The sequence below is a fragment of the Suncus etruscus genome, chromosome 17 (assembly GCF_024139225.1).
Source record: "Suncus etruscus isolate mSunEtr1 chromosome 17, mSunEtr1.pri.cur, whole genome shotgun sequence".
Taxonomy (NCBI): domain Eukaryota; kingdom Metazoa; phylum Chordata; class Mammalia; order Eulipotyphla; family Soricidae; genus Suncus; species Suncus etruscus.
The window spans coordinates 63,958,273-63,972,932 of NC_064864.1; the positions used below are offsets into that span (position 1 = coordinate 63,958,273).

Sequence of the window (14,660 nt, forward strand, 5' to 3'; positions counted from 1 at the left end):
CAAAATGGGAGCCTCCCTCAATTTTTTTCACCCAAAATAGCCTAGTGAAAACTTCAAGACAGTCCTGGGGGAGCTGGGCGCCCAGGACTGTGTTATAGCTGTATTCTTGGGGGGGGGGGGGGAGGCACCACCACCAGATGCCCAGGGCATCTGTGGGGTTGGGTTTTGCTTTTATCCCCAGAAAATTGGCAATGACCTGAGTTTTCTATGATGTCACCACCCCTTCACATGCTTCTAACACATTGGGTATTGGTCATGCCTGTATGGAGCTGCTCCAGGTTCCAGGCTGTGTGAGAAGGTGGGAAGCAAACAAGGACAGGCCCTACCATGTGCACACATACCTTGAGAAGTGCCTGGTATATCACTTACAGTAACATTTGAGGTCTGTTGGTCTGCTCATTCCCCTTAGCTCTGGCCAGATAGGGAGACCCAGCAGAGCAAAACCTGTTTTTTTGCTTGTTTTGTTTTGTTTTGTTTTGTTTTGTTTCTAGTGTCTGGTATGGGCCCAAGGTTACAGTGGACTATCAAACTTAGGATTTTGTGAGTGTAAAGATTCCTGGACAATGTGGCTGGCAGCATGGGCATTTCTTAGTTGTGGTCCCTGCCAGGATGACCTTCCTCTCTCCTTCTCTCACCAAGAGGGAGCTTTCAGGGTTCCTGTCATTTCCAGCTGTCCAGCATGGAAATTAATCACTAATGCCAGGAGATCTGAGACAAGGCATTTGCTCCATCTGGGTTCAAACCCCGGTGCTGGTGATACGGACTGGCTAGAACCATGGAAAACTTCAGTCAGAGCTTTCTCTGAGCTTTGGGTAGAAATCCTGGCATTTGGAGTTTTCACTGGGATAATGGGCTTTGTGTGGTATCTGGGATAACATAAACATGCCATAAACTTTAGTTGTTATGATGAGCACTGCTGTCATGAAGAGTTCGAGCTCATTTAGGACACTGGAGGGAGTTTCCCCTGGAGAGTCAGTAGGTAGATTTATGACAGATGCCCAGTTTGAGCTGAGACTTGTTTTAGGGTCCCAGATCTGATGATGACCAGGGAAGGCTTCTGTGCCAGGGAGCCCAGGACCATGGGATCACATGTGGCTTCCATCTTCTGTTTTGCATCTCCTGGAGCCAGTCTATACAGGGAGACAAGGACATGGAGTATTTGACAAGGCCCAGGGACCTTGATGACCAGGGCTTTGGGGTACTGCAGAAGACTACAGTGAAGATTCCTGGAGTGTGTTGTACAAATAGCTGTAGCCTCAGGTTATTCTGGTGATCATTAACTATATTTAAATCCACCATACTGGCAACTACATGAGAATTTGGTTATGGAAGAAACAGTGAGTGCTGAGATTCCCAAAATCATTTTACCTACTGCCTCTTCTACAAAGAAATAATTATTTAGCAACCCTCCCATTTGTTTTGTTTTGTTTAGTTTTGGTTTGGTTTTTGGGCCACACCCGGCGGTGCTCAGGGGTTACTCCTGGCTGTCTGCTCAGAAATAGCTCCCAGCAGGCACGGGGGACCATATGAGACACCGGGATTCGAACCAACCTCCTTAGGTCCTGGATCGGCTGCTTGCAAGGCAAACGCCGTTGTGCTATCTCTCCGGGCCCCATTTGTTTATTTTTGATTCATTATTTTGTTTTGTTTGGGAACCACAAATGGGTGTGTTCAGGGATCACTCCTGTGAGGGTCCTTGGAACCATATGGGGTACCAGGAATCAAATGCTGGTTGACTGCATACAAGACAAGTGCTCTACCTACTGTACTATCTCTTCCATTCCCAAATCTACCTTCTTTCAGAAATAAGCAGAAAGAACCCCCCAAAGGCACCGGAGGCTATGACAATGCCTGGGGGGGGGGGTCAGGATTATTATCTTTGAGAAATGCTGATCTGGATCAGAAACCTGGGCTATAACTTAGATCAGCTGCTTTTTCAACACTCAGTGGAGATGCCTGTTGACAGGTTTGGCTTGTTATTTTCTGAGCAGAGCATGTTTGACATTTCTTTAACAGCAGATAAGAGAAAGGTCTCTGGTTATCAGCAGCAGCTCAGCAGGGTGACTGTCTACTTCTTAGGGCTGCCTGGTAACCCTCCTATAATACTGTGGATGCCAGGTAGTCACAACTTTGATGTTTCTAAGTTCATAAAAACTCAGACCATCCATGCAGGCATTTCCCACAACAGTGAGATCAACAGAAGGAAAAGGTATTTAATTTTCATAGATATGGTGTATAGGATCTCGGTGGGGCAGGCACCATTTGATTTCTGTTGATTATAACTCCACTTTTTCCTATTACTTAATTCTCCTACCTCCAGGCCCAACACTCATTTCAACAAAGCAACTTCCTGGAAAGCAGATGAATATGATAGTCATTTAAAAAACATAAAGTTCTCTCTCTGTCTCTGTCTCTATCTCTGTCTCTGTCTTTCTGCCTCTCTGTCTCTGTCTCTGTCTCTCTCTCTCTCTTTCTCTTAACATGCAATGTCTCTTCCGGTGATTTCCACTTACAGACAAATAACTCTTCTCTTGAATTGAAAATCAATTCTACAACCATAGCATACATGCCATAAGCAACACTCCACTCTGTGTACAGTTGGCCAACCAGGCCTTAAGGAAATAGACAACTAGAAAGTCACATTCTAGTTTTCTGCAGCTTCTCCTGACATATCACAGTGAAGAAGTCAGCTTCCTTCTTTGCTATTTTCCTTCTGCTCTTTCCCTCTGGTCATCCTCCCAGCCTGTCCCCAGGGTTTGCCATCCATAACCCTTCATGCCAAATTCAGTATTTGCCTCAATGTGGTACCCAGACATGACCCTTGATTAATTGGGGTCCCTTATGTAATATGTGCCTGTGACATGATTGTGTTAACTATGAACCTTATTTAATTAGAAACTGTGAACTTTTGAGCTGTTTAATGACATCATGTGATCTTGATTAATTTCTGTCTATTTGCTTAAGTACCAATGTCTAAACATGGTCTCCAACTCAATGAAGAAAGAAAATGCTAAGCAGGCAGGTATACCAGGAAAGCTTTGCTGATCTAAAGGGGAAAAAAATTAAAGGAAAAGAACTGAAACCAGTAATAAGTAAAAATCATTAAAATATAGTCACAGGACCAGAGAATCTCTGCCAGATGTCAACAATTCTCATTACCATGAAGATGGACACGTGTCCTGAACTTCCAAAGGCCTCAGGCAGGAGGGATGGAGGCAGGATGCAGAAAGTATTGGGAGGACTTGGCAGAGTGAGAGACTACAAAAGTGGGTAAGAAGCTGGAGAAGGGATTATAGCTCAGCGGCTGAGTACTTGCCTTGAGTTTGTGAGCCCCTGACTTTGCTCCCCAGTAATTCACAAACAATTTCCCCAAAATCAGGTGTTGAGGCCTGTGGGTTTATTGTGGGAAGGGGGTGAAGGTTATCTAGATTTATAGAAACTCTGCTGTGTCTTTCACAAACAACTCCAAATTCCCCCATCTTTGTGATCTGTGCTGTGCTTAAATAGGGGATTTCTTGTGACACACTTAGCACAGTGCTCCATGAAGGAGGGACAAATGCCCTATGCATCATAACAACCATGAACAGTGATCTGGGATTCCTTGGGAAGAAGCTCATATGTCACCCGTCACCCTAGTGACAGGGTCTAAAGAAGCATAGGATTCTTCAGTTTCTAGGACACATGATTCACCTGAGAACAGGGTTGAAAGTCAGATTCTGTTGGAAATAGACCTTGGCTGGACCCTGAGATTCGAACGTTGTACTGAATCAGTTCTGGGATGCTACTGACCCAATCTGGGTAGTGGGGTGTGAACTGATTTCTCAGAAAGGAGGTCTAGGGCACCCATGTGGGAGTGATAATTTGGGGCTCAATTGCTTCATAACTAAATGTGGTGACTGAGTCATTGAAATGGGACTGGGTTCAAGTTCTGGTGTGGTGTGCATCTGGAAACAACCAGTTCCTGCTCTCTCTTTGAGAGTTGGTTCCACATGACAGCCTGAAGATAGTTCTTTATCTTGACAAGTTGTTTATCTCACTATAGGGGACACAGCAGTTAAGAGCCTGAGTCTAGTCCCTCGAATCCTTTTTCTTCTGGGCACTTCCTGAGTAGGTGTTTCTTCTCTGCAAATCTGCAAGATTCTCTGCAAATCAGCCTACTTCCTGAGCTGACTAGAACTGCTGATTTCAGAGGATACGAGGCTGAAGGAAAGTTCCTGATTCTTGGCTAGCCTGCATGTGTGTCACCTGTAACTCAGAGCTAATAAGAGCTCCTGGAATAACTCTCTCTCTCTCTCTCTCTCTCTCTCTCTCTCTCTCTCTCTGTCTCTCTCTCTCTCTCCTTCTCTATCTCCTCTCCCTCTCTCTTTATCTTCTTTCTTTCCCCCCTCTCTTTTTCTCCCCAGTTGACAAGTGCTTTAGAAAATAAATCCCAACTTATCCACTTGCTTATGTTAGAATGGGGTCCTGGGAAATGATGTAACTAAGAGCCTATTTCAGGCAGATGCAGCAATGCAGGGAGTGACCCATTTTCCCACACTTTGTGAAGGTCATTGCAATGAATTTCATCAACCAACAGGCTTGGAAATGAGCCAGGGATGCAGGCAAGGCCCTGGTGCCCTAGACTGCTTTTATGGTGGTGGCACAGCTTTGGGCAGAGGAGACAGGGACAAGGACAGTCTTATTGGAAATAACAGTAGATGGGGCTGTGGTGAGCCGTTTTTCTAGACATATGCATAGCAGAAGCATCTCTTAGGTCTCAACTTGGGTATCTGAGGTAGAGCACCTGGGTCCAGCCAGCATGGATATCAGAGTGCTGGGAGAACACTGGCTCTGAGGCTTTCACCACCCAACCCACCCACACTGCACCCACCGTGTTTCAGTGGATGGTTAGGAGGTGTTTGTAAATTTCCTAAGGCATGAGGATATGTGTGCACCCCCAAGAAGATCTTGTTGCGGTTGGAATTTCTGACCCACAGACTCACTTGGAACTGGGAGCACTGTTTGGAGAAAATTCCTGCAGCTACAGAGAATTGAAGGTGTGGTGGGGGTTCCAACCCACTTAAGGCTGAATGCAAATGAAAAGGTAGAGCAGAGGGACTTGGCAACTAATTACCCAGTTATCTGATTTTAGGCAAGTCATCTACCTCAATGATCCCTCAATAAGTTCAGTCTAATTATCTTGGCTGAATGCTGGCCTTGGAGGAAGCAGAAGCTGGGCCAGAGAGATGGTCCTGGACCAAGTCTCCCTGTGTGGCCTTGAACCCACTCAGCCTCTCTGAGTCTCTGTGTGTGTTTGTCTAAGAAGAAGCCAATGGATCTTATAGATTGTTTTGGTAGCTGGACAGGAGACTGATCTCTCTGCTTCCACTGGATCTTAACTGCAGCATCTGCTTTTTGCCCAGGCTCTGGTCAACCTCAGCCGCCTCCTCAAAGAGGCCCTCCCTGACCACCATATAAGCAGACTGGCTCCTCCCACCCCTCTTGCTTGCCATGACCCCTTCCCTCAGGGTTTTTCCCTTTCTGTGCTGGGCCAGCAGCTCTGATGTTTCTAGTCTCAGACGGGGGTCCTGCCAGGCAGATGCTACTTCTCCATGGTTTGGGACTTGCAGAGCTTTACCCAAAGCCCAGAAGAGTTTGACACAAGCATCCTGTGACAGGGATGAGTATCAAAGCCTGCACAGTGCATGGTTTTTCCAGTTCCCAGAGCCCAGCGGCCACTCTGAAGGGTTGTGGAGTCAGAAGAAGGAGTGGAGGGGGAATGTGGATTCACTGAAGACCCAGTCATCGGAAGTGAGTCGCCCAAAGTTCACACTGTATACACAGCATAGCAAGAGATGCATCATGCATCTTGCTTGTATGCCTGACAGACATTACCCTAAAAAACGAGAAAAGGGGGCCACGAAGAGAGCTGGGGCTATAGAACAGTGGGTAAATTGCTTGCCTTGCATGTGACCCATCCTGGTTTAATCCCCAATGTTGGATTACTGGGTCCTTACCTACTCAATATTCATACTCCACTTTGGGGTGTGATCTGGTGATTGAATTACTGGGTCTCTCCCTACTTGGTGTTCCTTTTTCCACCCCGGGGTATGGTCTGGTTCTTGCTAACAAAAGCCCAAGTTTTAAGAAGGCAGGGGCTCATTCTTCAGTTTTCCTCCACTAAGCTGCTTAGGAGCAGAGGCTTATGTGGTGGGATTCCTAGCTTGAATGTTGGAATTCCTTACACCCTTTCACCGTGTGTATTATTTTCCAGATCTGCATCTTTCCAGGTCCTAGTTTTGGAGCCAGACGCTTCCTTTATAGCCCAGCACCTCTGTTGTTCCCTAAAATCTAGTAGGAGTGATCCCTGCGTGCAGACCCAGGAGTAAACCCTAATGCAGCCCACTAGTCCCCAAAACAAAAACTGGGGGTTTCAGTAAATAAAAGCCTTTTGGTAGTGCGAATTGCTTGCTAAAGTCACAGGATGATGGTGTCTCGGATGGACAAACCACCAGCAACACTTCCTAATTCTTGTATCACTGTGACCCTGAGTTGACCTCTTAGTTCGATTTGCAAGCTCCTTTGCCGTTGAAAGAGTTTGAGCAGAGCCAGGAGGTGCTGGACACTTGTCCACAGAAAAAAATGTTTCACTCAGTGATCCAATGAACATGAAGGGAATCCTCTCTTCTCATTCCAAGTGTGTCTCTGTGCAGTCAAGAAGAGCTCTTGCCATGGTTCTTTTTTTGGCTGCTGTAGTAATCTGTCTTCTATCAGAAGTAAAACTGAGGGAGAATCCAACAATTTAAAACAGATTTTAGCAACTAGCACTGAAGCAAAGGGTGGGGACTGTGAGGAGAATTCTGACCCCCCTATCCTTGAAATTCCACAGATCACAGCTGGAAACCACAGAATTGTAGTGTCACCTCAGAGAAGCAGGATGCATGTACTTCCTGAAATCTACCTGCCCAGAACCAACACAAGACTTTTCTGGGGTCAGTAGAACATGGCACTCCTTGGTGACTTGAGCGTTGAGGTTTGTTGTTCTGTTGTGACTTGACTTCTTAAATCCCCCCTGTTCCCTGTAATTCTCTTCTCTGGTGTCTCTATCAATCCCAAGACTTTAGAGCCTTGCTTGTCTTGTCTTTGGGATGAAAGTGCTGGTCATATAATAACATTTTTAAATTATCCAACTGCAAATTTAATTTCTTTTGAACATTTGGTGAAGTTTACACAGTAGCTTGAGTAGTAATCTTTATTTTTATGGGAGTTGGGGAGGAGTAACAGAGAGGGAACAGTAGGGGAAAACTTTCCCCAAACAGAACTGGATGATCATAGGCTGAAGATGTAGGTGCTTTTGAAATTTTTTTAACTTTTCGGCCACAAAAAGCGAAGCTCAGAGTTTATTCCTGTCTCTGCACTCTGGAATTACTCTTAGTAACACTTGAAGAGCATTATAGGATGCTGGGGATCAAACCCAGGTGGGCTGTATGCTAGGCAAGTTATCTACCTGCCATATCATTCCCTTTTCCCCACATTGTTGCATTTTTTGCTGGGGAAACTGGGTTTATTCCCCTCTAGTTAAAATATTGCTTTAAAACATTGGCAGACTTACAGCAGTGAAATGAAAAACAAATCCCACACAAAATCCCAAAGTACCATAAAATAATGAATAAAGTAATGCAAAAAGGCTTTGATCTGGGTAATATTTTTCAACAAAGTCGATGTGTTTTAAACAGATTGTATTTATCTGAAATGACACTTTTCAACATGGAGACTTAAGATTTTATAACAACTTGTTGGGGGTCTGGCTTGCAATAGGATTGTAGAAAGGATCCATGTAGTGCATAGCTTTGAAAGGAGGCTGACATGGGTTTAAATCCACCCTCCTCATGCCTTGTTAAGTAACCCTCCTGTCTCAACTGATTGTCCTCCCAGTATAAACTGGAGCCTATACTAGCTTCCAGGAAGTCACCTGAGAGGATGTAAATACAGTCTTTTAGCTCCCAGGCTGAGGTGATGAGTAGGTAGTGGGACAGATTCCTTTAGGTCCTTGTTTGTATGCAGGACTTTTCAAGACTCCACATTTGAACAACATCAGGAACTCAGGCTGCTGCTTGTTGTAAAATTCAGATGTGTTTTCTAAAGAAAATATGAATATAGAAGATGGGTATAAGAAAAAGAAATCACTTAAAATCTCTAGCAAAGATTGTATCTCTCTGTGTAGAAATATAATCCTTTTGGGGGTCAATCTCTATTTCTTGCCAAGAAAGCAGTTTTACTCATTTAGGTTTTAAACATACTAGAGTATAATTGGATATGGTGTTCTTTAGCTGCTTAAAATATAATTTTCACTAGTATCATAAAACATACTTATTGTTAAATAAAGTTTCAAGAAGAAAAGAAAATATCTCCCATGTTCTCAATACACAGAAATAGTCCCACTCCATTTATCCTACTTGTCCTTTTTATCAATATTTATACAATGTCATATTATCTACAGATATACATACATAGCTATATATAGGTTGTAATGAGATATACAATCTACCTTCCAGTTTTATTGAAATTGTTATACAATATTGTATATTAATAATAATTGTTATTATTAATCATTAGCATTAATTATTAATGCTAATAGTTATATAATATTACTCAACTTTAAGATATATAATGATCTGATATATACATATGTTGTACATTGATCACTAGAGTTAACATCCATCCCTTATACTCACTTCGGCAGCACATATATTAAAATTGGAATGATACAGAGAAGATTAGCATGGCCCCTGTGCAAGGATGACATACGAATTCGTGAAGCGTTCAATATAAAAAAAAAATCCATCCCCTCACCAAATTAAAATTATTTACTTAAGACTACATAGAGAAATTTAAACTTAAACACTTAAATTGAAAACCTCTTAGGTGATAGTTAATGTATAGTAGTAATGGTCTATATTATTTAATCATTATATGAGTTTATTTTATTGTTATTATTACTCTATTTCCTAATGATCGATTGATTTTATTTTATTATCCAAGTTAATTTTGTGTCAAACTAAAGCTATGCCAATAACAAAAGTCTATGTCATATTTATGTTCAAGTCTTTAAATCACATTTTGAAAGTGGGAATTTAATAGATTACATCCACCGTTTTAGGTTTTGACAACTGCCCTCCAGCAAATTTTTACCCACTTGCCTTCCACAAAACTTTCAGCAATTTTTAGTTCTCCTAGTAGTATATCATAATATCTGCTTCCTTGCACCTTTATGGTTATATTGGTAATATCCTCAAGAGAGAGCATTGTTAATTTGACATAATATTGTATTTTATTGTCATTTGCCTTTATTATTAATTCTTATTATAAGTTTCTTCCTTCTAGTTTGATTTATCTGCCACACCTCATGCATACTTTTTATTGTTCATGCTGGCTTATTGTAGTGAGCAAACAGAGAGAAAATCAAGTGCATTAATTAAGAGCACAGTTCAGTTCGTTTGACACTCACACACAACTGTGTAAACATGGAGATGGAGAAATAAAACATGTCTAGCGCTCCACAATGGACTGGAATCTTCACTGATCTCCATGTTTATCCTCATGACAGTGCTGCCTTCACAAACCATTATCAGCAGAGGAGTGACTCAAAATTCAAGGTATGAGAGACATCTGCTCTGGAACAAACTTGTCCGAGACATTGAAGAAGCTTTCAGGTCATGGACGACATGTTAACAGAGAAAGAGATTTATAATGTAACAATGCCAGTTTTTAAAAACTCATCTGTAGAATGTCTTTACATACTTTCCCCCCATAAAGTTAACTAGTGGAGCCTAAAATTTATTTGGGAATTCAAGGGTCAAGAAAAAAGAAACACGTTTTTTTTTTTTTTAAGGGAAGGCAATCTTGCTGAAGAAGTTTTAAAAAGTGAAGAACTAGACTAGTAGATATCAAAATGTTATAAAGCAATAATAATTGAGACAAATATATATTATGGACAAAAGTTTTGTCAGGTTCAAAAGGTATACAGATTCTTAACCCACTATAAAAGGTTCTAAACTACAGTTGTCTTCATGGGAATACAAATAAGACTATAGCTTGATACAGTTCCATATTTGTTTTATCACAAGTAAAAACTGAAGCTATATATGGCAGGTTCTGGAAGGAAGTAGAACAAATGGAACCTTCACATAATACTACAATAATGTCAATTGATGCAATCACTTGAGAAAACTGGCTGTATTTTACAAAATGTCACAGACTTTTGTACTTTAATTGTTTCACATTATTTTTTATGTTTCTCCAGGAAGGAAAAAATGGACCCCAATAGTGCAATTCTGCTGATGAATAATAGCCCTTCAGAGGTGTTAGAATCCATAGAACAATAATTCCATGATAATTCACAGGTAAACATGGATGAGAGTTCACACATAGAAAAAGGAGAAGGAATGATAGGCATCATTTTCAGCTACTTGGCCTTGGAGGACTTTACCCTATATTCTTTTGCCCAAACATAGAAAGGAGAGGGAGGCATTCAGGAGATGTCATTAAGATCAAGGTAGGGCTCTAACCCCTTTCTCAGTCAAAAGGACTAGTTGGATCAGGGATTTCTAGATCCTTCAATGTATATCAACCTGGATGTCAGCCTAGAATCCACAGCATTGGAAGAATAACCCAACCCCACTCTTGTTCTTCCAGGCTCACCTCCAAACAGAAGGAGGATGATATGTGTCCACCTCAGGATATTTGTGGATGTTCTTGATCCTCTGATGATTAAAACAAATTGGGGAACCAGTAGGCAACTTACTATAGAGAATCAAAGTTCAAACTCATTATCATTCAATGTCAAGCATGACATTGAATTTTAGAGCAGGCATAATATTTAGAGCAAACTATAATGCATATGCAGCTCATTGTCAAGATTCCAAAATGCCTCAACCATGTAGTCAAAGAGAACATACTCCTGGATGTTTGCTACATATGTGCCATGGAAATCATAAGCCATGTGTCACCTGTGGCTGTTACACACTTAAAATATGATCTATGGGATAAAAAGATAGCATTTTTAATCCCCCCCACCTTGTAATTTGGGCCACATGTAGTTGTGCCCAAGAGTTTACTGTGTAGGTTCTGCACTCAGAGATTATTTCTGGCAGTTCATGGCGGGTTTCTTATTGGATGCAAGGGATTGAACCTCAGTCAGTATCATGCAAGGCAAACAACAAACCTGCTATAAACTGTCTCCAGCTCTGTCATTTTAAATCTTAAGTTAAAAGAATTTCCAAAGCTACAATAGTGAGTGTAATGGCAAGTATATAAAATCTATTCTTAGATTCAGGCAGATCCACCCTTGTTTTGATGATGTAGCATCATGAAAAAAAAATAACCCACACATTCAAGTAATTACCAAATTTAAATTAGAATGGTATTCTATTACCTCATACCTAGAACCTTTGTTGTTGTTGTTGTTTCACTTTGTTTCAAATAATTTTTATTGTGACCAATGTGAATTACAAGTCTTTCACAGTTATATTTAAAGTACACAATGACAGTGTCATTCCCACCAGTGTTGTCCTCCCTCCACCTCTGTTCCCAGCATACGTCCTGTACTTCCCCCCTTTGCTCCCTGAACTGCTAGTATAATATGTCCTTTTGTGTATAGCTTGTTGTAGATTGGATATCTTGATTCTGTTGTCTTTAACTTTGGGTTTGGTGTTTAGGTCTGATCATTTTTTATTTCCACTCAATGTTCATGTGACTGTTTGCTCTAGGTACCATCTTTATTCATAAAGATGTGTGGGAATTTTTTGGTTTTAGATGGGGGAAATGGAGTTTTCTTTGGATTTATTTTTACTTTTTGAATAGTTGACTGATATTTTACCAAAGTTCTCTCTGTGTTCATTCCTAGACACTTTCCATGCATGTCTGATACCAGTTTTTACGGATATGGAGGGGTGCATTGTATGCTCTCCCTCTCTTTCAAGTTATTCTTGGTTTCTCTTTCATGGGGTGACAAGCAAGACTGACAAAATCCACCCTGAGTGCTCAGGTTAGCCTCCTGTGACTGAGCTCCATGACATTGGGGATCTTACAAATTTTTCACTTTCAGTGAGAGTTTTACCAACTTGACTAGAGCCGGCCTCATAGCAGAAGAGACTAGAAATTCCCTTGAGACCCCAGTATCTCTGCACTCCACACAAAAAGTGGTGTTTTCCAACTGCCGAAAACCTATGGCAACTCAGCTCAGTCCAATATCATCCCCTGTATGCTTGATAAGAGTCCAAACTGCCCCTTACTCTCTGAGGACCCAAAACTGCTCCAAGCTCAGTGGTTTCCACAAAGCCTGGTGCTCCTCTGGATGGACACATGCCAGGGGGAAAAACGTGGATATCCTTTCACTGTTGCTTCTTGGCATGTAACTCTCTTCCCAGTCCCTGTATTTCTCCCAGATGGCAAGATCTGGTGGAGTTTGCCTCAATGCCTGCACTACTTCCCACCTCATTTTTGTACTTAATCAAATGATTTCATCTTGCTCAAGTGTATCCAATTTTTCAAGCTGCGTTAAACTCTTTAGGAAACAAGGAGATGATACACTATTTCCATTCATCAGAACCAATCAAACATGGCAGGGTGGCTTTCCTATCTCCCACCCACCCACCCACCCACTCTGTTCTTCGGGAGGCTGCCTGGCTGTGTGTAAAGCACAAGGAGTTTAAAGATAAGCTGTGCTATGTTTCAGAGCTCATGCTTCAAAACAGAGAAGGAATTAGAAGTTTTATCCCCCAAAGGGCACAAAAATACCAATTATTCTAGGTCTCACCTTCCAGTAATCTGGAGTTAAGATTTCTTGCAATTTGCTTCTTCATTTTACTTCTTTCTTTGTCTTAGGCTCCTGATGCTTGAGAGATGAGTATGGGAGGGCAAGAGGAACAAAGAAGAAGAGGTAGAAAGAAGGGTGTGAGGGGAGGGGAGAAGAGGAAACAGAGATCCTCTCTGTTTCCACAAGTTCAGTGATGTCTTCACTGACCAGGAGCCAACTCCAAATCCTCACCCTTCAAATCTCTCTGGATTGGAACATACTGCTTGACTCCAAAGTAAAGAACTTGTAGAATATTCTTTGAGATCCTGAGTTTGTTCTGCCCTGTCCATCCTCCCCTCCCCACATCAATAATTCCTCTTCTCATCCCATCAGAAGCTTGGCAATTAAGATAGTGCCCAATCAATTCTGGCTCTTGGGCTTATACTTTTGTCACTTTAACCTTCTTGGTTTCTGTCACAGTCCATCTTTGGAGGCCATCCAAAAGGGCCATGGACCTTCTCTCTCAGAGTCCAAAATATAGACACCACCAACCCACATATGAGATCATTCTGGGGTTTCTAAAATCAAGTGAAAATTTCCAGATTTTATAACTCTCCCCTTTATCTCTAATTGTTACTGCCCAAGGAGAACCCAGTTTAGAAAAATCAGGCCACAATTACCCCAGAGAGAAAATATGTTTGAGTCTAGTGAAGGCCTTTGCTGAGTGACATTAATTATACTTGTTTAGGTTTGACATTATTAATTAACCTTCTCTGCTGTTTATGTTATAGCCTCTTGTTAAAACAGTCTGATTAAAACAAATAATTAAAGAATATTACTACCACCTTTAGTGTGTATGTCCTTTTGAGACTCATTTGATAAAACACATTAGGTCTGCAAAGCAATATGGTAAAACTTTCTAGTTGTTTTACCTTTTTTTAAATTATGGCAAAGTAGGGGCCGGGCGGTGGCGCTAAAGGTAAGGTGCCTGCCTTGCCTGCGCTAGCCTTGGACGGACCGCGGTTCGATCCCCCGGTGTCCCATATGGTCCCCCAAGCCAGGAGCAACTTCTGAGCACATAGCCAGGAGTAACCCCTGAGCATTACCGGGTGTGGCCCAAAAACAAACAAACAAACAAACAAAAAAAAACAAAAACAAAAACAAACAAAAAAAATTATGGCAAAGTAGGCAGGATATAAAATGACCATATGACCATTTTGAAGTGTAATTTCTGTTTGTTCTGCACATGACCACATTGTGTGCATATCATTATTATCCAGCTCCAGATCTTCTTCATCACTCCAAAGAGAGATTTTATACCATAAAATACTCCCCATATCCCTCCATATATACATATACTCAGAGAACCTATATACACTTGACTATTTGAGGTACCACATGCAAAGGAATCAGCAATATTTGTCCTGTTGTGCACATCTTTCTCCATGGGACTACACTGGTCAGAACTTGGTTATTCTTTAAGACTGAGTAATAATCCCTTTTAATATAAATCACATTTGATTTACCTATGTACCCATCAGTGGACATTTTGAATAGTTTCCACTTTAAAAGTGTGTTCTTATTCAGTTATAATGATATGCAAAATTATATTAATTCACAATGAGCAGTGATTTGATAGATGTCACAAACTTTCAAGTTTGTAAACATGCTGTTAACTATGGTCACCCTTCTGTATACTACAGCATGTATTTTTGTAACTGGATCTTCGTATATTCCCCCCTTTACAATGACTTATCATTAGTTGACAATATTACAGAATTTCAGGCTTTTAGCATCATATTCTACACGAGGGTGGAATTTAATCTACCAACAAAGCTTCAGTGTCCTTTCCCCCAAAATGCGTTTGCACTCCTCCCTTCTATAG

The 14,660-nt window shown here is 41.4% G+C and overlaps 1 non-coding gene across 1 annotated transcript; it reads left to right on the forward strand.

The window, feature by feature from the left end:
- Positions 1-8,706: 8,706 nt before the first annotated feature.
- Positions 8,707-8,813, forward strand: LOC125995398 (U6 spliceosomal RNA). The gene has a single exon (XR_007490934.1). It is a non-coding gene; the product is annotated as a U6 spliceosomal RNA (small nuclear RNA).
- Positions 8,814-14,660: the final 5,847 nt, after the last annotated feature.